This window comes from Pseudophryne corroboree, chromosome 2 (assembly GCF_028390025.1).
Source record: "Pseudophryne corroboree isolate aPseCor3 chromosome 2, aPseCor3.hap2, whole genome shotgun sequence".
Taxonomy (NCBI): Eukaryota; Metazoa; Chordata; class Amphibia; order Anura; family Myobatrachidae; genus Pseudophryne; species Pseudophryne corroboree.
The window spans coordinates 244,068,026-244,092,352 of NC_086445.1; the positions used below are offsets into that span (position 1 = coordinate 244,068,026).

General features: G+C 45.7%; 1 protein-coding gene and 1 long non-coding RNA gene across 3 annotated transcripts in view; one reads left to right on the top strand and one right to left on the bottom strand.

Moving 5' to 3' along the window:
* LOC135012894 (uncharacterized) overlaps positions 1 to 10,327 on the top strand; it is a 35,738-nt gene extending 25,411 nt beyond the window's left edge. The window contains exons 3-4 of one of the 2 annotated variants that reach the window (XR_010211745.1): positions 4,049 to 4,275; positions 9,332 to 10,327. This is a non-coding gene — a long non-coding RNA (uncharacterized LOC135012894). Of the gene's footprint in view, positions 1 to 4,048; positions 4,362 to 9,331 lie in introns of those variants that run through there. The other variant, XR_010211739.1, reaches the window with a different exon arrangement.
* Positions 1 to 24,327, bottom strand: part of GDF11 (growth differentiation factor 11) — a 611,389-nt gene that overhangs the window by 253,619 nt on the left and 333,443 nt on the right. The window lies entirely within an intron of this gene.

The following is a 24,327-nucleotide window of genomic DNA, read 5'->3' on the forward strand; positions in this document are numbered from 1 at the left end:
TACAGCAAATAACTGTCCTTGGAAAGAAACTCCTTAGTAGCACCTCAGCAGGCAGAGTTGAGCTGTAGTGAAGAATTTAAGAATCCAAGTTTTTTATTTATAATACAGGCAGAAGGAGATTAATCAATGAAACAGGAGCCTCTAGCAGGATGCTGGAGAGAGGACAACTACTGTATTATGTGAAATAAGCATATCACAATGTGGCATCATTTGAACTAAGAGCACTGTATGGCATAATGTGAACTTGGGTATTTATAGTAATTGAAACCTGTACGAGACAAGTATTCCATGTACAATAACTTCTTATTTCTTATACAACATTGTTTTTATTGATTCACATTAATGAGAGCAGTGATATAGGGGCTTATTCATGAAGCAGTGAAATCAGTGGAGAAGTGAGCCAGTGGAGACGTTGCCCATGGCAACCAAACAATGTTGAGGTAACATTTATAAAGTGCATTCTATAAAATTATCGTAGCAGCTAATTGGTTGCCATGGGCTACTTCTCCACTGGCTCACTCCTCTACATTTTTCACTGCTTCACCATAAGGAGTTCTAAAAGCATTAGAGAGTTATACTGTATATCTTTATATGCTTTTGGTTTTATTATAGTGTTCCTTCTAGGCTGTTTCAGCAGGGTGCTGCACCCTGCCCATTTTTGAAATGTTAAAAAGCAGGGCACCCTGCAGGACCATAAATCGCCCCCTTGTATACAGAATGCAACAGTCAGAGTGCATGTTACAATGTTGTTGTCTACTCCTTGCCCACCTCTGAAATTGGAACACAATTTCTATCCTTTAGCCAACTGGATGTCAGAGGAGGCACTGTAAATAACACCGCACTCTGATAAAGAGGGAAAGAACAGGGTAAGCAGTGAGCATGTACTGCTTACAGTATTTCCCTAGTAGAACAGACTTATTTTTTCCCCTATATATTTTAACCCATTGTTTAAAACTTTTCTGTTTTATAACACATAGAAGACTGTACATATACAGTATGTTTCTCAGTACAGATGTTAGTTGTCTTATATGTATGCATGGGTATATGATTTACTAAGGGCAAAATGTATGTACAAAAACTATAAACATATGCGCTATGCTTTGTGCGCAAAGCGTCACATCAAAAATGTGCCCTTCAAAATAAAAATGTGCCCTCTTCAATGCTCAGCACCCTGCCCTAAAAAAATCCTAGAGTGAACACTATTATTATAAGATATATTTAATGAATACTTATTTCTGAATATTTTCATATGCATTTTTCCTATGTATTCAGTGAATTTGTTCCATTATACTTGTGTATTAAATGTCTGATATCATTATTTATCTTGATAACTATATTTATTCTGCCTCATTAATACGCTTATTGTTTTGTTAATGCAATTCCACCCCTTGTTTTCTTTCTATTGTTATAGTGAGTGGTCACACATCCTCATGTTTGGAATGCACAGCTGTTTTGGTATTTCACCTCTCTAGATACTCTCATTATATACGCTCTTTGAGTGCTTGTTATAAACTTCATTTGTCCTGCATGTACAGCCGACGGGGCACCAGCGATGAACAAGCACGGGGCCACGCATCATTCATCGCTGGTGCATCCACACTCAAAGATATGAACGGTATCTCGTTCATTAATGAGATCTTTGAGAATAATCGCCCAGTGTGTAGGGCCTATAAGTTTTTTATTTTTAATAAATTTGCAAAATCTAAAAAAAAAAAAAATAAATTTTTTTTCACATTGTCATTATGGGGTATTGTGTGTAGAATTTTGAGGGAAAAAATTAATTTATTCCATTTTGGAATAAGGCTGTAGCAGAACAAAATGTGGAAAAAGTGAAGCGCTGTGAATACTTTCCAGATGCACTGTATATGTGTTAGACTTTGCATGTTGGCATAAATAAAATATTTTTATTTTTAGAGTAATTTGTATCCATCTGTGAACTACTCTGCAATAATCCATTGGACATTATGGACAGTAACCATATAATACAGCCTGGAGGGTCAAGCACACAGGACTGGCCCAGGAGTGGCAGATGATCCTTAAAAAGTTATTGTAGCCATAGAATACAGACTAATAAATCAAAAGGCACAGAGCACATTTGCTGAAGAATACCAGTGTTTTACCTGTTAAAAGAATTGTCTTTGAAGCATCATATAAAAAGGGCTTACCATCACAAAATTAACCCTGTTGGTTATTGCTGATGAAAGTTCATTATCAAGGTGATAATCCTTGTTCTGGTAATACCAGACATACTGTATACCAGGGTAAATGGGTCTAGACTGCACACCCTAGTGGTTGTAATGAGAGGTGCTATCTGCTGAGATTTTATGGTAATACAGGGGATGAAATGGGTGCAGATGCACTATGCAATCATTACTGTAAATTACAATATATAATATATAATAAGAGGTTGTTAGCATATAATTGGCCAATGATATGGGCTTGTCCACCGCGTTGAGGTCACCTCTATTGAGCAAGTCCCTAACACTTTGGGGTTCACATTGGGATGCAGGGCACCCCCAAATCAGCCCAGCCATGAACCCCCCCCCAAGGCATCAAACTAGTAGAAAATCGTGAGGTGTGATAAAGGGGTGTAGTATGGTATGCCGGCGGCCGGGCTCCCGGCGACCAGCATACCGGCGACGGGAGCCCGACCGTCGGCATACCGACAGCGTGGCGAGTGCAAATGAGCCCCTTGCGGGCTCGCTGCGGGCACGGTGGCGCGCATACGCTATTTATTCTCCCTCCAGGGGGGTCGTGGACCCCCACGAGGGAGAAAATCTGTTGGTATGCCGGCTGTCGGGATTCCGGCACCGGTATACTGTGTGCCGGGATCCCGACAGTCGGCAATCTGAAGACCACCCGTGATAAAGTATAGGATACGCATAGGTAGTTACTGAGTGTAGAAAGTGTTTTAAAATTAGATATAAAGTGGGTGAAAAAATATACATGGATAAAATAACACACATAGGAGGTAGTGAAAAACTAGTGACTATAAGTGTTAGGGTGCGATGCCCCGGAGTGGCCCAGACTAAACAGTTCAGGGGACCCCACGTCCCAATGCTTACCCCACGTCCCAATGCTTACTACTGTGATACCCTGGGGTGGTTCATGGCTGGGCTGATTTGGGGGTGCCCTGCGCCCCAATGTGAACCCCAAAGTGTTAGGGACTTGGTCGATAGAGGTGACCTCGACGCAGTGGGCAAGCCCATATCATTGGACAATTATATGCTCTTGAACTTACCAGTGTCTTTCACTTGAACTGATGTTTTATATCCTCTGCTATGTGGCTTCAAGTTACTTAAGTGAAGAGGGTATCAAGCAAGCCAGGCAGTGGAAGACTTAAAAACAGTGTAAGAAGCGGTGCAGTGCTAGGTAGGTTTAGTGGTGTCCATATGATTGATAAGCACCAAAAGTAAAATTAAAATAAAAAAATTATATATTTAATTTAAATCAAACCATTTATGGGTGACAAGTTACATTTTACTAATCCCTCCACCTTTCTAAATGTATTATTGCACAATTGAATGGATGACTTGGCCAACCAATTTATACCTTTGTGATATTCTGCTTTTGTTGATTCTATGGTCTACAAGTCAGTGAATTAAGTCATAGGAATGCAGGGATTGTATGAATACAGACCATCAGGTTTCTAGTTTAATATAATTTATACATCTTATTACTCATATTTTGCCTTGCACACTGCTGTAGCTTCCCAGCCTGTGAAATTAGCAGAGACGGTGTCTACCTCTTCTTAGCATGCACATTCTGGTGCATGTTCCCATTGCACATGTGCTTCTATGAAGAACAGAGCACGGGGTATGAGGAAATTATGTGGGGGTCTGAGGTGTGTGGTGTACCTTGGAGGAGGGAGCCCATAGTGGTCGCAAGTACAACATCTATGGTAGCTCTGTTGCTGTTGTCATAGAGTGAAAAATCAAACTTAACAAAACAACAGTAAACTCAAATATATTTAACCAACAATAACTCTAATATATATACTGTATACTCTTCTAGAAAACAATTAGATATTAATTCTGTATTCTTCTAGGAAATAACTTACATGTGCAGTCCAGGGACGCTTCATTTCTCAAGCAAGATGGCTGCCGAGGATAAAACTGTGCATGCGTGGTGCCATCTTGTCACTTGTGTAGGAATGACATGGTGGGAGACGAACATCTCCTATTTAGCTCCAGTGAGACCCTACAAGTACCTGCAATTACAGCTGTTCCAGCATCCCTGCACTGCTACCGCTTGTAAAAAAACAGATACCAGCTGGTGAGCTGAATCAATCCTGCTCCACTACAAGCTCCACTATGTACCTAACCAGTGTATCACAATGAGTACGGCTGTACATGCTATCGTCAATAAACCATCCTACTGGTTAAGCAACTGGGCTGTCAAAGTGTCAGGACAGTCTGCTGGTGTTAACATACCTTCTGCCATTCCATCAATCCTGTACACACATTGGGTCTAATTCAGACCTGATCGCAGCAGCAAATTTGTTAGCTAATGGGCAAAACCATGGGGGTCATTCAGACTTGATCGCACGCTGCATGTTTTCGCAGCCGCACGATCAGGTCTGAATTGCGCATGCGTGTGGCCGGCAATGCGCAGGTGCGTCGGCCGCCGTCCCCGGGCAACGACAAATCTAACGAAGAAAGCGATCGCACCGGAGATCGCAAGAAGATTGACAGGCAGAAAACGTTCGTGGGCGGCAACTCACCGTTTTCTGGGCGTGTCTGGAAAACGCAGGCGTGCCCAGACATTTCGGAGGAGGATACCTGACATCACCACCTGTCCTGGGCTGTGCAGAAACTGCACAAACTTTTGTTTGTGCAGCTCACTGCACAGCCGATCGCACCCCTGCAAAGCGTTTACCCCCTCCCCTGTTGGCTGCGATTACCTGGTTGCAGCAGTGCAAAAAATAGCCTGCGTGCAATCAGGTCTGAATTAGGCCCCATGTGCACTGCAGCAGGGGGCAGATATAACATGTGCAGAGAGAGTTATATTTGGGTGTGGTGTGTTGAAACTGAAAACTAAATTGCAGTGTAAAAATAAAGCAGCCAGAATTTACTCTGCACAGAAACAATATAACCCACCCAAATCTAACTCTCTCTGCACATGTTATATCTGCCACACCTGCAGTGCACATGGTTTTGCAAATTAGCTAACAAATTTGCTGCTGCTATCAGGTCTGAATTAGGCCCATTATTTCCAGGTACGTGCAGTGAGCTAAATGGCTTAGGAGCCACTGGCTAGCACCAGAGCCAGATTTACATTCAATATATGAGCCAAAGGGTACATCTGGGCATTATACACAGGTGCAGCAGTATAAACTCCTGGAAATTAATTAAATTAAACTCCAGAGTTTTGGCTATAAAAATTATTAGAATAATGCAAAGAAGATATTTCAAAAAAATTATTTGTATTTTCCATATACTTTATACAGTCAAAACGTTGGCACAAACGTTGTATGGCAGGAAAGGCTCTGCCTCACCCCACCGCACGTCACTGAATTGTTTCCAGCAGGGAACTATTGACTCCATAAGCACTTTTACAAAAAAGTTGTATATTAGTCCTTATTGCTTTGTGACTGACTTCTGGTCCTAAAGGCTGTTTCATAGGAACCATTGGAACATATTAAAATCTAATTTACCTTTGTTGCCATTAAAGGTATCTTTTGTATTTGCAGTAAGATTAGCTTCAAAAAAATTCAGAATTTATGGGTGGTCATAAGCAGGGGCGTCTTAAGAGACGAGGGGGCCTGCGTGCACAGTCCGGGTGGGCCCCCTCCTCTCCGCAGCACTGGAGGCTCCGGCAATATGCTGAAGTCTACTGCGCATGCGCAAGTCTCCCGAAACATGGCTCCCGCCATGTTTCAGAGACAAAAGTCTTACTGCGCATGTGCGGTGGCTATTTTTGCGGTGTTTATTTGCCGCGATGGCTGCTTCTGCAGCACCCGACGGTGGACTTCGGAGAGGTGAGTATGAAAATATGGGTGCAATGTGTGTGGTGCGTGCCCCCCTGAACCCAGGGGCCCATGAGCACCGCACACATTGCACGCATGATAGAAACGGCAATGGTCATAAGGCAAAACCTACTTTATAACTGATCACACAGTAATCCTGGAACGTGTTATATAACCAGTGGTGCAAGTAGAAAAAATGTCTAACAGGTACTGTGTGCGCGCGGTGTCCAAAAAATGGGTGTGACCAATGAAAATGGGGGCGTGATACACATATGGGGTGGCAGATACACATATGACCCTAATAGTGCCAGATACACGTTGCCCCACAGTGCCAGATATACATTGCCCCACAGTGCCAGATATACATTGCCCCATAGTGCCAGATACACAAATGCCGCACAGTGCCAGATACACGAATGCCCCACAGTGCCAGATACACATTGCCCCACAGTGCCAGATACACAAATGTTCCCAGAGTGACAGATATACATTGCCCCACAGTGCCAGATACACATTGCCCCATAGTGCCAGATACACAAATGTTCCCAGAGTGACAGATATACATTGCCTCACAGTGCCAGATATGCCCCCAGTGCCAGATACATATGTCCTCCCAGTGCCAGGTACACATGCCGCCCTTCCCCTGCTGCTTACCTCGCGCTGCTGCTTCCTGTGTGTGAGGGGAGGAGAGCTCAGTGTGCGCCTCTCCTGTCCCTCAGTGTCTACCTTCAATTAGGTGCCGATCCGTGATCACGGGCCAGCGCCGAATTAAAGGTAGCAGCGGTGCGGTCTTTCAAAGCAAAGATGAATTCCTGATTTTTCATCAGGTAAAATGTATTTAGGATTAACGTGGTTGTCATGCCTTCAGCATATGTCTTACATGACATGCCTTCGGCATGTATTTGTTATATCATCCTATATCTGTGTTTACATTCATTTATTTTATTAGCCCCATCTAATGGACAACACAGAAGTAGCTTAATTTTGAACCTCACAAGCTACCATACCTAATGTATTCCATTTTAGTTCCCTCATGGTCCCAGCCAGACATCACCACACATGTGTTTACCCCAGTATACCATCCGATGGTGAGCGTCTCATCTCTAAATCTATCATCATTGATCTTGCGACAGTGAGCTATGTAAGCCAGCTGTATAATCATTTACACTGCTGCTGTCCCTCGCGGGAGGTACTCGATATACCGACTGTCAGGATCCCGGCGCTCAGCATACCAGCGCCGGGATACCGACAACTATTCTCCCTCTCGGAGGGTCCATGACACCCCTGGAGGGAGAATAAATAGCGTGGCGCGTGTAGGACGCCACCGTGCCCACAGCGTGATTATAAAAGTAGAGGTGGTTATGCTGTATGCCTGGAATTTGTCAATGAGACTCAGTGAAAAGCAGAATAGTGGTCATAGTTATAGATAGATAGTAGTTGTGGTAGTAATAATAATAATAATAATAATAATAAAAATAACAATAATAATAATAATAATTATAGTGTTTTTCTAGAAGGATTCAAGCTGTTTTTACAGAAATCATGAACACAATACATAGGTTTAGATTTGCAAGAAATACAGAAAGTTAGGTGATTACTATAGCCCGAACACTTACCTATATTAAGTGCCTTAAAATATTGATTTACCTGTACTGTGAAGCAGAGGATACCCCACCCCACCAGACTGCCCACTTGTAGACAACAATTGAGGGGAGGGGGTGGATATGGGGTGGGGGTTGTTGGCAGATGCAGGGGTGAAGTGACATCTGTCTGGGAGACTCACCCACTCTTCTGAGTACCTCCCGATCTCCGGAAGCCTCCCAGCCGTTTCTGGAGTGTAGGCAAGTATGGGCTGATGGTAATAAAGTAGCATGACCACATGTTAAATAGCACCTTGTATCTGAGAAATTGTATGGTAACAAATACAATCTTATGTTTGTTAAATAATTCCCTTATCTTTTCTATCAGTTTTATTTTGCTGGTTAAAACAAACACTACCACAGGGTATGTTTCAATTTATATAATACAAATTTTGTATAAACATATTTTGTAAGGTCACAAAATTATTGATATATCATAACTATGAAAGTTATCCCATAGGAAGGTAGAACCTACTACCTCACTAATACCTCCCAATGTGACCCCATCCATTTGTTTGGATCAGCAACTAACACACTTAACAGTTTGGATTGCAACATTTTTCAGATATTTTTTACAATAAATCAGGGTTATATAAATTCCCACAATTATTTTAATGCAGTACTTTGGTGTATCCTATTTTGAAGGTACCTGGTCTAATATACTTGGTCTAAACATACAATTAGCCCCAAAATACATTACTTCCTCAGTCACATCTCTTGCTCCTCTCATGCCACTCCTCATGCCACTCCTCATCCAGTGATACACTCTGAAAATCCCTTCACTGGCTCCCCATTGCTCCCACAATTTAGTTCAAGCTGCTCACATTTATGTACATGTTCTCACTAACTTTTCCTGGGAGGCAATCAAGTTGCCGGCTGCCGGATCTCGGTGGTCAGGATACCAACGCCAGAATCCCGACACCTGGTGAAATACTGGAATCCCCACTTGGGTGTGGCCCGACCCGAGGGGGAATATAACCTGGTGGCAACCAAAGGTCGCCACCGGGCCTGAAGCGTGGCTAGCGCAATGAGCTCACAAAGAGACACGATGCGCTTGCTGGCGGTATTCTGGCTGTCGGGATCCTGGCGTCGGTCTCCTGACCGCCGGATCCCGACAGCGGGGATATAATACTGAATCCCTTTTCCCCTCCATACGTCTCTAACGAGATTAACCCCAGATTGAACATTCCACTCTGCCACACTGACCACTGTCTATCTTCCATTCTGGTAAACCTCCACCCCAATCTCATCTTCAATCACCTCCTGATCCCCTTGGGCAGCTTCACCTTCCCTAGCAATGTGCTACTGCAGGGTTCATGCACATTTGCTGTCCCAGCTGGCTCTGTTTTACCTCACTGATGCATTGCTGGGAGGAGGCGTGGCAGAACTGAACCTGCTGAGACTTCCTCAAACCAAGGCCATACCTCCTCTGAGCAATGAATCATTCAGGAGAGACATAGCGTCAAGGACAGTGGATGTGCCAGCACCCAGCAGCAGCACACTGCTAAGAAAGGTACAGTCTTTCATGGGAATCAGGAGGTGAGCGCTTGCCCTGCATTGAGTAGTGCATGGCAGGATGAGGGGATGGGGGAAGGGCATGACAGTTTTGCTATGGGGCTCCCATGTGTCTAGTTATGCCCCTGGTTCATGCAGCAATAGGTTTTGTTTTAAGCAAGTTGGTGTTGTGGTTAATTGCTGTATTCCTTTTTTTTTCCTGCTCTAGATTATGACAGATAAATGAAGAAGAATAAGCAACATAGAAAAATAAAATTTGACAGCAGAACCACTTGGGAAGGAGAAGGAGAACTAGAAGAAGAAGAAAAAAATAAGAAGAAATTAAATTATGACATTTTTCATTTAGACTATCGTGATTATGAAACGTTTTTGAATAAAGTGCTGAATTTAGAGTGTATTACTTTATAAAACTTTATGGGAAGCAGAGATAAGTGAGTCAAAGTAAAAAACAGTACTGAAAGCAAAGATCAGTATTTTTGTCATTGATAGGTTTCATGCTAAGTGAAAGCTACCAATGACAATAACCCCATCGGCAAACATTAAAGGTGCACCCATCCTTTTGTATTAGGGAAACTCTTTATCATGTATACAGTAGTAATGGTACATATATGGTCTATTTACTTTAACTCCGATTGACGCTAATCCAAAGCAGACCTCTGAATAAAGTACATTTTTCATGGAAATTAATATGACGTTTGTCCTGCCCCTGTAAAAAGTTATATTTTTTTTGTTTGCTGGAAAGGGGAATTATATAATATAATTAAAACATTTTATTTCCCATTGGATTTTTATTTCTAAAAGCTATAAAAGTGTATATACGTATACAGTTAGGGCCATATATAATTGGACACTGACACAATTTGTGGCATTTAACTGTTTACCAAAATGTATTTAAGTTACAGTTATATAATGAATACGGTTTTAAAGTGCAGACTATTAACTTTAATTTTAGGATATTCACATCCAAATTAGAGGAAGGGTTTTACAGCTGTTTAATATGCAACCCTCTCTTTTTTAAGGGACCAAAAGTAATTAGACAATTGACTCAAAAACTATTTCATGGACAAGAATGGGCTATTCCTTCATTATCTCTTTATCAGTTAGGCAGGCTGAATTTTGGAGTTGATCCCAAGTGTGGCATTGCATTTGGAAGCAGTTGCTTTGAACCCACTACATGCCATTAAAAGGAGCTCTCAATGCAAGTTAAAGAGGCCATCCTTAGGTTGCAAAATTCAGTCTAATTCTGCAGAGTTGATTGGACAGTTCTTCATATTACAAATGGATAATGGGGGTCATTCCGAGTTGATCGTAGCCCTGCAAAATTTTGCAGGGTTACGGTCATGTCCATAGACATGCGGGGGGATGCCCAGCACAGGGCTATCCCAGCCCGCATGTCAGTGCCGGCCCCCTCAGCAGAAGTGCCAAAGCATCGCACAGCGGCGATGCTTTTGCACTTTAGGAGTAGCTCCCAGCCTGCGCAGCTTTAGTGTGCTGGCTGGGAGCTACTCAACACTCCCAAGCCCGCAGCAGCTGCGTGTGACGTCACGCAGCCGCTGCGGCCCACCTCCCGCACTATCCGCCCACGCCTGCATTGGCCGGACCGCGCCCACAAAATGGCTGCAAAACGCAGCAGTTTCGTCCCCTCCCTCCCCCCGACCAGTGGCCGCCTCTGCCTGTCAATCAGGCAGAGGCGATCGTACTGCAGCGACGGCCTTCAGCCGTCTGGCATGCGCATGCGCAGTTCTGACCCGATCGCACCGCTGTGATAAACTGCAGTGTGAGATCGGGTCAGAATGACCCCTAATGATCCAAAATAAACAGCAAAATCAGCCCAAGAGTTTTTTAAGGCAAAGAAGTGCCATTTTCTGCAATGGCCAAGTCAATCGCCTGATCCCAACCTGATCGATCATGCATTTCCCTTGCTGAAGACAATACTAAAGGCAGAAAAACTTATGAATAAACATTAACTGAAGACAGTGGGGTAAAGGCCTGGCCATAACAAAGAAGGAAATCCAGAATTTGGTGATGTCCATGGGTTCCAGACATCAGGCAGTCATTGCCTGCAAAAGCATTCTCTACAAGGTATTAAAATTGAACATTTTATTTATGATTATGTTAATTTGTCTAATTATATTTGAGCCCCTGAAAAAAGAAGACTGTATAAAAATGGTCCTAAACGTTTCATACAATATTTACTCCTTGACTTACAATTGAAAGTCTGCACTTCAATTATATCTCCATTGTGTAATGCAAAATCAATTGTGGTGGTGTACAGGGCCCAAATTGGGAATTTGTGTCAGTGTCCAAACACAAACATATATGGACCTAACACTATATAGGTTTGTGTGTATGTATATATATATATATATATATATATATGCGTGTGTGTATATATCATATATTCCAACAAGCCCAGAACTCCTTGGGGTTACAGTGATACTTGCTGAGGTGTCTTCCTTGGGTCAAGGTAAGCCCGTTATATAGTGGGTAAAGCAGGCAGCAGGCTGTTCCTGATGACAGGGTCATGCCCCAAAACATAGGGTTAAAGCACATTTTAAATCTCTGAGTCGGACAAGTGCCACCTGCTTTACCCATTATATATTCATTGCGAAAAAGACTGCTGGAGTAGAAGGAACAAGAGAGAGACCTCTATTATAAGGTCCACATTTTTTGACTGAATTCACAGAAAGCACAATTTGGCACATAGACTGATGTACTCAGCTTTATAATAAATCCAAGTGGTATACTTTGAAAAATACATAGAGGGAAACTTTTTACATCAAATGGCTAAAGGGAATCTAAGTTCCTGATGAAGTAAATATTGACGAAACGTGTTGGGTAATATGCAAGTTGCTAAATCTGAAGTTAACCTTTAGCCTCAAAAAGGCATACTGTAAACTGAAGAAAGTAATGTGTTAATGTACTGTATGGATGGAAAATTTGAATAGGATTAACGTTTTAATGATTTTAAGACTTATGTTCTAAATAAATTCAATGAATGATTAATTAATTCTGGACGTATTAAGATTATGCTTATACTAAGGAATTGGCTTGTAATAAGAGGTACATTTATGGTATCTCCTATATAATAGCCCTATTCTGTGACTTTGTGATTCATTTGCTAACGCTGGGCGGAGTCACAAGACTGGGCAGAGTTAGTCAAATGAGTCACAGATCTGGCCAAATCTACAGGAGACTAGGAGCAGAAGCAGATAGTATGGGCATGGCACAGGCAGGGGTGCATACCTCCCAGCTTTCTTCAGGAGCTTTCTTCAGGCAGAAGGAGGGACACACACACACACACACACACACACACACGGCGAAAAGGGGGCGTGGCTTCACGGGAGGGCCCCGTTTTCGTCAGTGAGGGGGCATGCCCAGCGCTCTGTGAGCTGCTGACATGCCCCCAGGGGCTGATTATGAGTCCGGGGGGCCCAGGGCACCTGAGACAGTGGAGCCCTATCTCATTGCTGTGCCTGCTGTGTGGTTGGGGGCGTGGCCTAATCGCGGACGCGCGGTCACGCCCCCTTATGCAAATTCCGATTTTTATTTTTATTTTTTAAATGGGATTTTGGCCCCTCAGCTAGGGCTAAATCCAGAGGGGGTGGTCGCTCCCCCCTACACACCCGCACAGGCAGAAGAAAGCAGGGAGACTGCTGCCTCCCTGTAACACCACAGACCTGCCAATACACAGCAGCGTGTGCTGACTGTAGCACAATGCTGCCGCTGTTGCTGGTAGGACGGGGGAGCTTCTGAGATGGGACAGAGCTACTCGAGCCGGGGGGCCCCCTAAAACTGTGGGGCCAACGGTACGTACCCCCTGCCCCCCCCCCTCCCTAATCCGGCTCTGCTGCTGGAACCCCCCCCTTAATCCGTACCCCCTGATGCACCCTCTCCCTCTGTCTCCACTATTCACCGCTGCTCTGCTGCTCTGCTAAGCAGAACAACGAGTACAGGAGCTTTCCAACTGCCCCCCCACCGCGGGACACTGCGACCCGCGGGTGGGACAGCGGGACAGACCCCAAAAAATGGGACTGTCCCGCGAAAATTGGGACATTTGGGAGGTATGGGGGTGGGTGAGGGGTATGTCATACAGACAGACGGGCACCGGCTCACTGTGTGCTTGACCCCCCACATCGGCATACTCAGCAGGGTCTCTCTGGCGCGGAGGAGCGTCACTTTCTAGCACACTCCACGCTTCTTAGCTGCAGTTTTGTGGGGCACCTGCCGCTGTGCAGGTTCCGTACTGCCTCTGTTATCTCCAGCCCCAGCAACCCCACCGCTAGCTGCAGCGCTGCCACCCGCAGTGAGGTGCGCCCAGCTCATTCACACACTTTAGCTGGCGGGTAGCGCTGCAGAAATCCAAGCTGCATGCTATGACCCCCTCCTCCCTCCAGCCGCAGCATCTCCTGGGGGCTAACCAGTCATTTCCAGTCTCACCTTACCACAGTGCCCGGCAGCTGCGCGAGGTCTGCGGTGTGTGACTGAGGAGGGGGGGAGGGATGCGGATGGGCAGAGGAAGCAGGACTCCAGCCTGAGAGAGTCAACCATGCCAAGTCTCCAGCAGCAGCAGATCCCAACAGGTTGGAGTGGAACAGCAGCAGCCAGCAGCAGTGACTCCGGTAAGACACATCTGTCTGTCACCACTGTTTTGTCCCTAATACCAATCTCTCCCGTGCCCTGTGTTCTGTCATGTCCCTGTCACCCCTGACCTTGCCCTGCCACCCTTATCCTGACCCTTTCACCCTTATCCTGGCCCTTTCACCCTTATCCTGGCCCTGTCACCCTTATCCTGGCCCTGTTACCCCTATCCTGGCCCTGTCACCCCTGTGCTTGCCCTGTCAACCCTATACTGGCCCCGTCACCCCTGTCCTGGTCCTGCCGCCCCTACCCTGGCCCTGTCACCCCTATCCTGTCCCTGTCATTTCTGTTCTGGCCCCGTCGCCCCTGTCCTGGCCCCGTCACCCCTGTCCTGGCACCGTCATTCCTGTTCTGACCCTGTCACCCCTGTCCTGGCCCCGTCAACCCTGTTCTGACCCTGTCACCCCTGTCCTGGCCCTGTTACTGCATACCCTCCAACTACCTTTTATGGCATGTACAGTACCCGCAGCGCCTCCAGACCTCTCCCCAATGCACCACACCTCCGCACCTTCCCCTCCACCACATGCGGCACTCCACCCCTCCCCCACATGCTGTGCCTCCAGACCCCCTACACCACCCGCGGCTCCCACTCCTCCGCCCCTTCACCACCCACAGCACCTCCAGGCCCCCTCCACCATGCACCCCCCTTATATGTCTCCCCCCCACACCTGGCCCCCTCCACCCGCAGCATCTGCAGACACCCTACTCCATCCGCGGTCCCCCCCTCACCCAACCCTCCCCCACCAATGGCACCCCCGCACCTGCCCCTCCACCACCTGCAGCACCTCCGGACCTCCTTTCCCATCCACCGCACCACCCGTACCTGCCCCTACCCTACCCATGGTGCCTGCGGTCCCCTACCCCACCCCCGGCACTCCCATCCCTTCCCATCCCACAGCACCTCTGGAACCCTTCACCCATCCACAGCATCCCCACACCTGCCCCTCTCCCACCTGTGGCACCCCTGCCCCTCCCCCACCTGCAGTGCCTCCGGACCCCTCCCCCATCTGCATCCCCCACTCCTCTGCCTCTCCCCCACCCGCAGTACCTCCCGAACCTTCCCCATCCGGGCCCCACCCCCACTTCTGCCCCCCCTCCACCCGCAGCATCTACATACACCATCCGCAGTCCCCCCCGCACCCGCTACATTCTGTACATCGTGTCCTGCAGGTGCTGTTCACGCCGTCGCAAGGGGCTGTGCCTCCTTCACCATCGCACGCCCTTTCATTGTGCAATATTTAACCACTAACAAAGGAATGCAGGTAATACTCCATATAATACAAATATTAAACCCCAGAAAGGCATGCAAGGGTTAAGGGGGCGTAGCCCCTTGCGACGGTGTGAAGAGCGCCCGTAGGGCGCGATGAAGCACCTAGTTAGTTATATTAATAAATTGGTTATACTAAGGACAACTGTCTTTGATTAGGAATTATCTTCACTGTAGGCGCCCCTGCAGATAATTTCACATCCATTTCTACTATTCTAGGGTCCACATCTGGCAGAGGACCATCTTCAGGGATTTAGCAGCCGAACCTAACAATTGTTAACTACCTTCTTATAAAATTGGAATAAGTAGAGAAAAGCGCAGTATCGGTAACAAATAACAAATATATATATATATATATATATATATATATAGTCAAAATCGAAAAATATCATAATGCATATGCCTTGTACTAACCCCATGCACATGCCCGCTGCTCGTGCACTCAGTCCGCCGTGCATGCACATATCCGCAAGTTGCGTAAGATCGCTCAGGCGATCATGCGCATGATATGGGTATTTACGGCGGAGTTTGTGAGCGTGTAGCGTGTTATTAGAACATTGCATATTTAACCCATATAGCGTATATTTTAGATATAGTTCCCCTAGACCATGACAGCGAGTATTATTAGTTTAAACAGTTCCTGGACAGAGAGATTCCTCTTTGCATGATAGGAAGGGTCAGATAAAGGTTGGAAGGTGATGTCTAGTATCCAGCTGTAGGGTATTTTGAGGGTAACATTCCGGTGTTAGTTAGAGAAAGATCGCTTGTTCCTGCGTATAGTTATGTACAAAAGTAGATTATGAACATTAGCTGTATTTACTGTAAATTACATATGCGGCGGGAATCCGGAGGATACCACCCACAAGAGCAGTTGGAAGGGACATCGCCCACCTTTTCAAATCCACCTATGACCTTTGCTGTAATGTGGAGACATATCTCTGTGTCCAATGAACAATGAGATTACAGTGACCATTGTATTGTGTATGCATGTTGTGTATAAAAGGACCATTGTTGCCCGGCCGGTCAGAAGACTCTAAACGCTATCTGTATGACCAGCGGAGGACCGGATTCGGGTTGCGCTTGTGAATATTCTCACGTACGTACATTCTCTGTAACCATTATTCTGTTTAGATTTACTTGTTAGTCTGTAGTGTATAAATTGTATTGTTTTATCTTTTGGAATCAATCCACGGAGGCCTTAGAACCCTGTGGTTTAAACTACAAACAGTGTTGTGTTTTCACTTTCCTGCATGGGTTTTAAAGTAGATTTATCTGTTTAAGGTATATAAGCATTGTTAAGGTGTACGCACTGCGGATACTTTGTATCGCCAGCGCTATTTAAGGTTTAAAGGTATAACATCGTTGCAGTACTTTGCTGCCAAAGGTTTAAAGTATAAGCATATCATTACATTGTATCATTAACAAGGTTTAGAGGTTATCCATTGTGTGAGCGCTCGCTGTGTGTACTCCGTGCACTCAGCGCAGCGTGCGTACGCCAAGTGCGTACCACGTTCAGGACTCTGTACGTAAATAGCGTACAAAGTGCGCAGCACGTGCACGTAGTCTAGCGGCCATAGCGGCTCAACGGTAATAGTGTACAAAGGGGTAGAGCTTTGCGGTCTAAGATAATACCAACATTATCAATTGGGAGCTCATCCGGTTCCTTCTCATACCCGCAGCCTAGCAGAGTTTTCGCAGACTTTATCTATCAGCAAAGGGCGGAGTATCCCCTGTAGCCTTCTCTTGGTTGGTGGATACACTAGTGCTGATTAGATAAGCGTCTGCCCTGCATGGTTTGAAGGGATGCTGGAGGGATCCGTAAGGTAAGAACGCAAAAGCTATTTTTCTTTTTAAAATCTGTAAATTTGTTTTGGCACCAAATGCGCACGCATCACACGCACACACCTGTATTTTGTACTTTGCATATCTGCTCACACCGTTGCCATAATCACTGATTACTAGGTTTATTTTGATCTGTACTGGAAAATTTGTTGCTATTTAGTTAACATATAGAGTTAATATTTAAGGGAGTAAGTGTAAAACGCACACGCAGCCTGGCCTAGTTGTAAAGGTTGATACAGTGGAAACTGTGTGTAGCGTTAAGTAAGTGATTATAGTTAAATATCGCTTACATTTATAGAAGTGTGGGATTTGTAGTACTGCGGACGTACGGCCTTTGTACACGTGTCTCGGACAGCGTTCGGGACTGCGTACGCAACGTAAAGGCGTACACGTGGCGTGTTTACGCAACGTGCGTACAGGTACGCCCACTTAATACAAATCATACAATAGCATTGTTTTAGTTTAGGCGATACGGTAGCCACGCGATAATAGCACAAATTTGTTCAGTTTCCAATATTTAGTTTAAAAGAACATTCTCTTACTGTGTCACCTCTGGGACTAGGCTGTTTTATCTGAATGAAAGTTAATTTTCTGTACAGAAAAATCAAAGTGTATATGAGTGAACGAGCGTGAGTGTGCAAATAAAGGTTTTGTGAACCCAGAATTCGGGATCCCGTAGGAGACCACATCAGGTGAGTGGACACTTGGTGGCGTGGGAGTGGCTTTCTCACGTTAACATTGTTTAAGGTATAAAGGAGCAATTAGTATAACAGCAGACCAAGAGGTCAGCGAAGTCAGAAATCTGCTGACTAAGTCAAGCGAAGCTCTGAATACCGTGGCCTGAAAAAGGTCAGCGGTGAGAGCGCAGCCCCGGGGGTTTGCGTAGTACTCATATAGGCCCGTTCAGATACGCTCCGGCTGAGGTTTCGCAGCCTGAAAAACGATTCCATTGGTCGTATAGCGGATAAGTAACAGTTACTTATACGCCGTGCGATTGTACCGCGCGTTAGTGTGTGCAATAGTTAGTTCAACTTGATACCCATTGCGCCATTTGCGTAAAATCGCGGGATCATAGACGCTAATTGTACACGCAACGTGATTTGTGTAAGTTTTTTTATTTTAAGGGAGTTTCGCTGGTCACTCAGGAAATCTCCAACGACTGATATTTACTGGGAAGGGTAAGTCACTCCCACACACTCTCAGTAAATAGAGGTTACGTAGGGCCCTAGGTTGGGTACGACCAGCGCTGAGGACAGTGTGTAGGTGTATTGGCCAACGTGGGCGTGAGTGGGTGAGAGCATTCTGAGAACTTTCACCGTCGCCTTACCTCTGAGTAATTTGGTTTTTGTAGGGATTAGCTGAGAAGGCAATACCTGCAAAGAATGGGGGCCAGTTGCTCAAGTAAGGGACGATCAACCAGGGTTCAGGTTGATATTCTGCGGCCCAAAGGGTCGGCGAGGTACATAATGTGTGAGAAATATGGATCACACGCAGAGGTCTTATGCAATGAATGGGAACGTATGACTGCGGAAGATAGGGAACCGTTCCCTAGGGTAGGCAGTTTTAGTCCTGAGGTGTTGCAAAATTTAAGGAGAAGGATATGTCTAATAAAATCCAGAAAACAAAGGATTAGACATTATGATTGTTTACATTTATGGCAACAGGAGGGTGATATGCAAAGGGGATTAGCTCAAGCAGCTGGTTCCAACCCTAGCAGGAAACTGATAGCAACTGCACCACCACCACCACCGTACATTACAGGAGAGAAAGTGGCTACAGAGAATGGCATACTAATATATGATAAGAGTGAACTTAATAAATGTATTAATACTAACCCGTGCAAGTTGTATCCCATATTAAACTTCCCTCAGGACTGCGACCAAGAAGATGAGCCCAGCACGATATCGGCACTCTCTCTAGCAGCCACCATACAAGACACTCAAGTGGGCACGGCCCAACCAGTAAGAGCAGTAGCAAAGGCCCCTAGCGGAGGGACAGGTGAGGTCGTGTCCACAGGTAAGTACGGTACAGTACATTATGCAGAGACAATTGCACCTCACATTGTAGAAGCAACCCAGAATGATGTAATTGAACTGAATCCTGTCAGGGTGATCGCAGTCCCCAATGGGAAGACTGACGCTCTGGGAATCACTCCCGTCAGGAACATTGCTATGCATTGCCCCTGGTCCCGGACAGAATTGAGGACAATTATGTCTGAATTTCCCGATCCCAGGAAAGATCTAGCCGCATGTCAGAGGTTTATTAGAGAACTAGGTAACGCCACCGAACCCAATAACAAAGATTGGCGGACAGTGCTACGGGCATGTTTGCCCTCTAATATTGACCCTGTGAAATTAATTGCTGACTGTAAATTAGATGCAGAGGTACCTCTCACTGATGAATACAATCAGGAGAACGTAAAACAGATCAATCTGCAGCTAGGAGTATATTTCCCAACTGTTGTCAAGTGGAATAAAATCTTCTCCATTAGACAAAAAGAAGGTGAAACGGCTTCTGACTATTTCCATCGAGCACTGCAGGAAATGGCTAGATACACTGGGGTCGCGGACATTAAGGAAAATGTGCATCATAGGGAGGTAGCGGTGTCCGTATTAATGGACGGCTTAAAGGAAACGTTGAGAACAAGGGTACAAACCACTCAACCAAGTTGGAGAGGTATCTCGGTTGCTGCATTAAGAGAGTCCGCTATTGAGCATGATCGGAACATCATTAGGCACAGGGAGTCACAGGGGGATAAGCTGATGACAGTAAGTATAAAAGCCCTGACAACGAAGTCACATCAGCCTAAACCCCAGACCCCTGATGGTAAGTCGTATGTGGTAACATGTTATAAATGTCAGAGGGAAGGACATTACGCACGGAACTGTAATTTTAAAGACCCACATAAGGTATATCGACCCCCTAGACCAGAACATGACTCACAGTATGACACACGTAATTGGGATCAGGGACCGCAGAGGAGGAATTATGAGCCACATGCAGGGGAAACAAGGAGGAACCCACCTAGGAAGGACTGGCAGACCTCTGGAAATTTTCAGTTACCCCCCTCACATATTGTAGCTGCCACCACGCTGCGGGAGGGTCACAACATACAATAGGGGTTGGGCCACACCTGTAGTTTGCAGCCAGTGAAGTTGATTGCTAGCCTTGGAAATGAACCCGAGGTTACAGTTGATGTAGCTGGTAGATCACTACCTTTCCTTGTAGATACAGGGGCGGCCAGGTCAGTGTTAAATTCAACGGTAGGTATGAAAACAACGGGTAAAACAATTTCAGCAATGGGGGTAACAGGAGTAGTGCAACACTATCCTTTAAGTAAACCTGCAGAGATTACGATAGGGCCTTTACAGACTAAGCACTCCTTTTTGCTGGCTGCATCGGCTCCGACTAATCTACTCGGGACAGATTTATTGTGCAAGATGGAGTGTGTCATATATTGTACTCCTGAGGGTGTCTTCTTAGACATACCCGAGAATCACGTTCAGGAAGTGCAGGATATGTTAGACACCCCACAAAGGTTAATGTCACACTCTGCTGTTATAGACAGGTGTCCATCCAAGGTAGAGGAAATGACCTCCCAGATACCGGAGTCCCTCTGGACCAAAGATGGACAAGACACTGGATTGATGGCAAATGTAGCTCCTGTAGTGGTACAAGTGAAAGATGGTAGGATAGCTCCAAAAATACCACAGTATCCTCTGAAGCCAGAGGTGGAATTAGGAGTGTACCCAGTCACAGAGCGCTTGCTATAACAGGGCATTCTGGTTAGGACGTCCAGCACTGCCAATAGTCCCATCTTCCCTGTGAAAAAGAGTGGGGGGAGGGGTTACAGGCTAGTGCAGGATCTAAGGGGGATAAACAAGATAGTTGAGAGCCAATTCCCCGTAGTGCCAAATCCAGCTGTCATCCTCATGCAAATTCCTCCTACTGCAAAGTTTTTCACTGTCATTGACCTCTGTTCTGCTTTCTTTTTGGTCCCTCTGCACCCTGACAGCCAATACTTGTGTGCATTCACATACAGAGGAGTACAGTACACCTTGACTCGCTTACCCCAAGGTTTCATTGACAGCCCAAGTATTTTCTCCCAGGTTTGCATGACTGTTTACAATCTTTTCAACCTGAGAGCGGATCAGTATTAATACAGTATGTAGATGACTTACTGCTGTGTTCTGAGTCACTCGAATCGTCCTTGAAAGACACGAAACAGCTTCTGTTTCACCTTTCTAATACGGGACACAAGGTTTCAAAGGATAAGTTACAGTTGTGCCAGACCAAAGTGAAATACTTGGGACATTGCTTAACACAAGGACTGAGACACCTCACCGCTGATAGAATACAGGCGATTCGCAACATGATTCTGCCACAAACCCAGCAACAGATCCGCACTTTCCTAGGAATGTGTGGGTACTGCCGAAACTGGATCCCAGGGTTCTCCATACTAGCCTTACCTTTGCAAGAGATGGTCTCGTCGAACAAACCAGATCGGATTTCGCAAACAGATGAGTCCGAACTGGCATTTGAGAGACTCAAACAGTGCCTATCACAGGCACCTGCATTAGGTATGCCAGATTATGGGAAACCCTTTGAATTGTACGGTACGGAGAGTGCTGGGTGTGAGGCAGGTGTTTTAACCCAGAAACCTGGTGATGCCAGAAGGCCGATAGCCTACTACAGTGCACAGTTGGACACCGTAGCGCGGTCTCTCCCCTCATGCTTGCGAAGTGTTGCAGCGATAGCCTTGCTAGTGAGTAAAAGCGAAGACGTAGTGTTAGGACACAACCTGACCATCCATACACCTCATGCAGTGTCAGCCTTACTGAATTCTGCCCAAACCAGACATCTCTCATCAGCACGGTTTACAAGGTGGGAATTAGCACTAATGGCCCCTGTAAACATCACCATAAGGAGCTGCAGCACACTAAATCCTGCAACGTATCTCCCAGGTGTGCCTGGACAGGCACAAAGGGTGGGGGATGAGAGTGATGGTGAAGGAGGATTTAGTACAGACACTGACACACATGATTGTATGGAATATTTGAACCAAACTTTCACTGCAAGGCCGACATTAGTGACAACCCACTGGAAGGCGTAGATTTTACTTTTTACACTGACGGTAGTTGTCACAGACAGACGGACTCGGGAGACTTGTGTACTGGATACGCAGTCGTAGATGACAAAGGTATCGTAGAAGCGGAACCCCTGGGCCCACCTCACTCAGCGCAAGTTTCTGAGCTGGTCGCCCTAACCAGAGCGTGTGAATTGGCTAAGGGTAAATCAGCCAATATCTACACAGATTCTAGGTATGCCTTTGGAGTAGTGCATGATTTCGGGGCCCTATGGCGCCTCAGAAATTTCATGACGGCAGCTGGCACACCCGTGGCGCATGCGACCCACATCAAAAGACTTCTAGCAGCGATACAGGAACCTAACAGAGTGGCTGTTATCAAGTGCAAAGCCCACACGTACAGCCAAGACCCAGTGTCACTTGGTAACAGCCGGGCAGACGAAGCTGCTAAATCAGCAGCCAGCACCCCCATACAGACAGACATCACACAACTGATGGTATTCAATACCGTCAACACACAAAAACTAAGTGAAATGCAAAATTTGTGTTCTCCACAGGAAAAGGCAGTCTGGAGATCAAAAGGATATGGCCAGGAGTCCTCAGGACTCTGGACAGATGGACAGGGTAAGCCAGTAGATCCCAGAGCATACCTTCCAAGTTTAGCTGAAGCGGCACATGGTCTGACTCATCTGGGCAAAGAGGGTATGTGTAAGCTGGTAAGAGCCTACTGGTGCATGCCAGGATTCTCTTCTCATGCGGGTAAGAGAGCAATGACATGCCTTACCTGCTTGAGGAAGAATATTGGAAAATCAATACCAACAGAACCATCCCATATCCCGCCAACGGATGGCCCTTTTCAGGTAATACAAATTGATTTCATACAGTTGCCACCCTGCAGAAAGTTAAAGTATGTGTTGGTTTGTATTGACGTGTTTTCAAATTGGGTAGAAGCATTCCCCGCTGCCACAAATACTGCTACGTTCACTGCAAAGAAGATCGTGCAGGAATTTGTGTGCAGATATGGTATCCCTAGGATAATTGAAAGTGATAGGGGTACCCATTTTACAGGTGAAGTCTTTCAGGTTATGTGCAAATTAATGGGAATTAATAGTAAGCTGCATACTCCGTACCGCCCACAGGCAAGTGCGAAAGTGGAAAGAGTAAACAGCACTATTAAGAACAAGTTGAGCAAATTGATGGCTGAAACTGGATTGTTGTGGCCAGAAGCTTTGCCACTTGTATTGTACAGCATCAGAACCACTCCCAGGTCCCCCCTTAACCTATCACCCTTTGAGATTCTTTTTGGTCGACAACCCCATGTAATGATTGACCCCCAGGATGATTTGAAATGCAATAACGAAGTAACTGTAAAATATTTGGTTAAGATGAGCAAGCAGTTGAGGAATCAAAACAGCAATCTAAAGCTAGTGATTCCTGACCTACCAAACAGTAATTGTCATGACATTGAACCTGGGGATTATGTAATGATTCGAAATTTTCTACGCTCAGGTTGCCTTATTGACTGGTGGGAAGGACCGTACCAAGTCTTACTAACCAGTACGACAGCATTAAAGGTCGCCGAGAGAGAGACTTGGGTCCACTCGTCCCACTGTAAGAAGGTCGCTAACCCAGAGAAAGCCTGTGACAAAGAGCAGATTATGGAGGAAATCGTATCACTGGAGTGCTTGTTCCGGGAAGGTTGAGAGGCAGGACTGTTGTCACAGCACCTGAGCACAGAGAACTACAAGACCAGAGGCGGTTGTCGCACCAAATTTCTTTTTCCTTTTTATTATTTTCTCCATCTCCCATTACCCTCCTTTCCCACTTCCTTGCTCCTTTTTCTCTCCCCTTAGCAAGATGGACTTACCCCAAGAGACTGCATTCCGGGTTTTCCTGTTGACCTTGTTGTTGACCAGAGCAGTCTGTTTCGGTGAGAGTACCAGAGAGGTCGAGAAAGGATCTGGAATGGGTTCTAATGACAAGGACGGATTTGTAGAATTCCAAGAGCAACACATTCACCGAGCAAAGGCGAGTATCAGAAAACGATCTGGTAGTCATGAAACTAGGAGGCACTGTGAAGGGTTGTTGGCTGAGGAAAATTGTATTTGTAGAAACTGTGAAAACATAGTTGAGGACGGATGCATCCAGAGATGTCAGTCCAGCCTTAATATCAACATGGACCGTCATCCATTGAGTGACTATCACTCATTAGTGGGTAAGGTTTTAAACTAAACAGAATGCTGGGTGTGCTCACAAGTACCTCAAGGTCAGAGCAAGTCAGGACTAATACCGTACCCTTTAACAATAGATGAGGTACTTGAATTAAGGGGTGGGAGACCGGTGGACAAGAAATTTAATATTTCTAGGC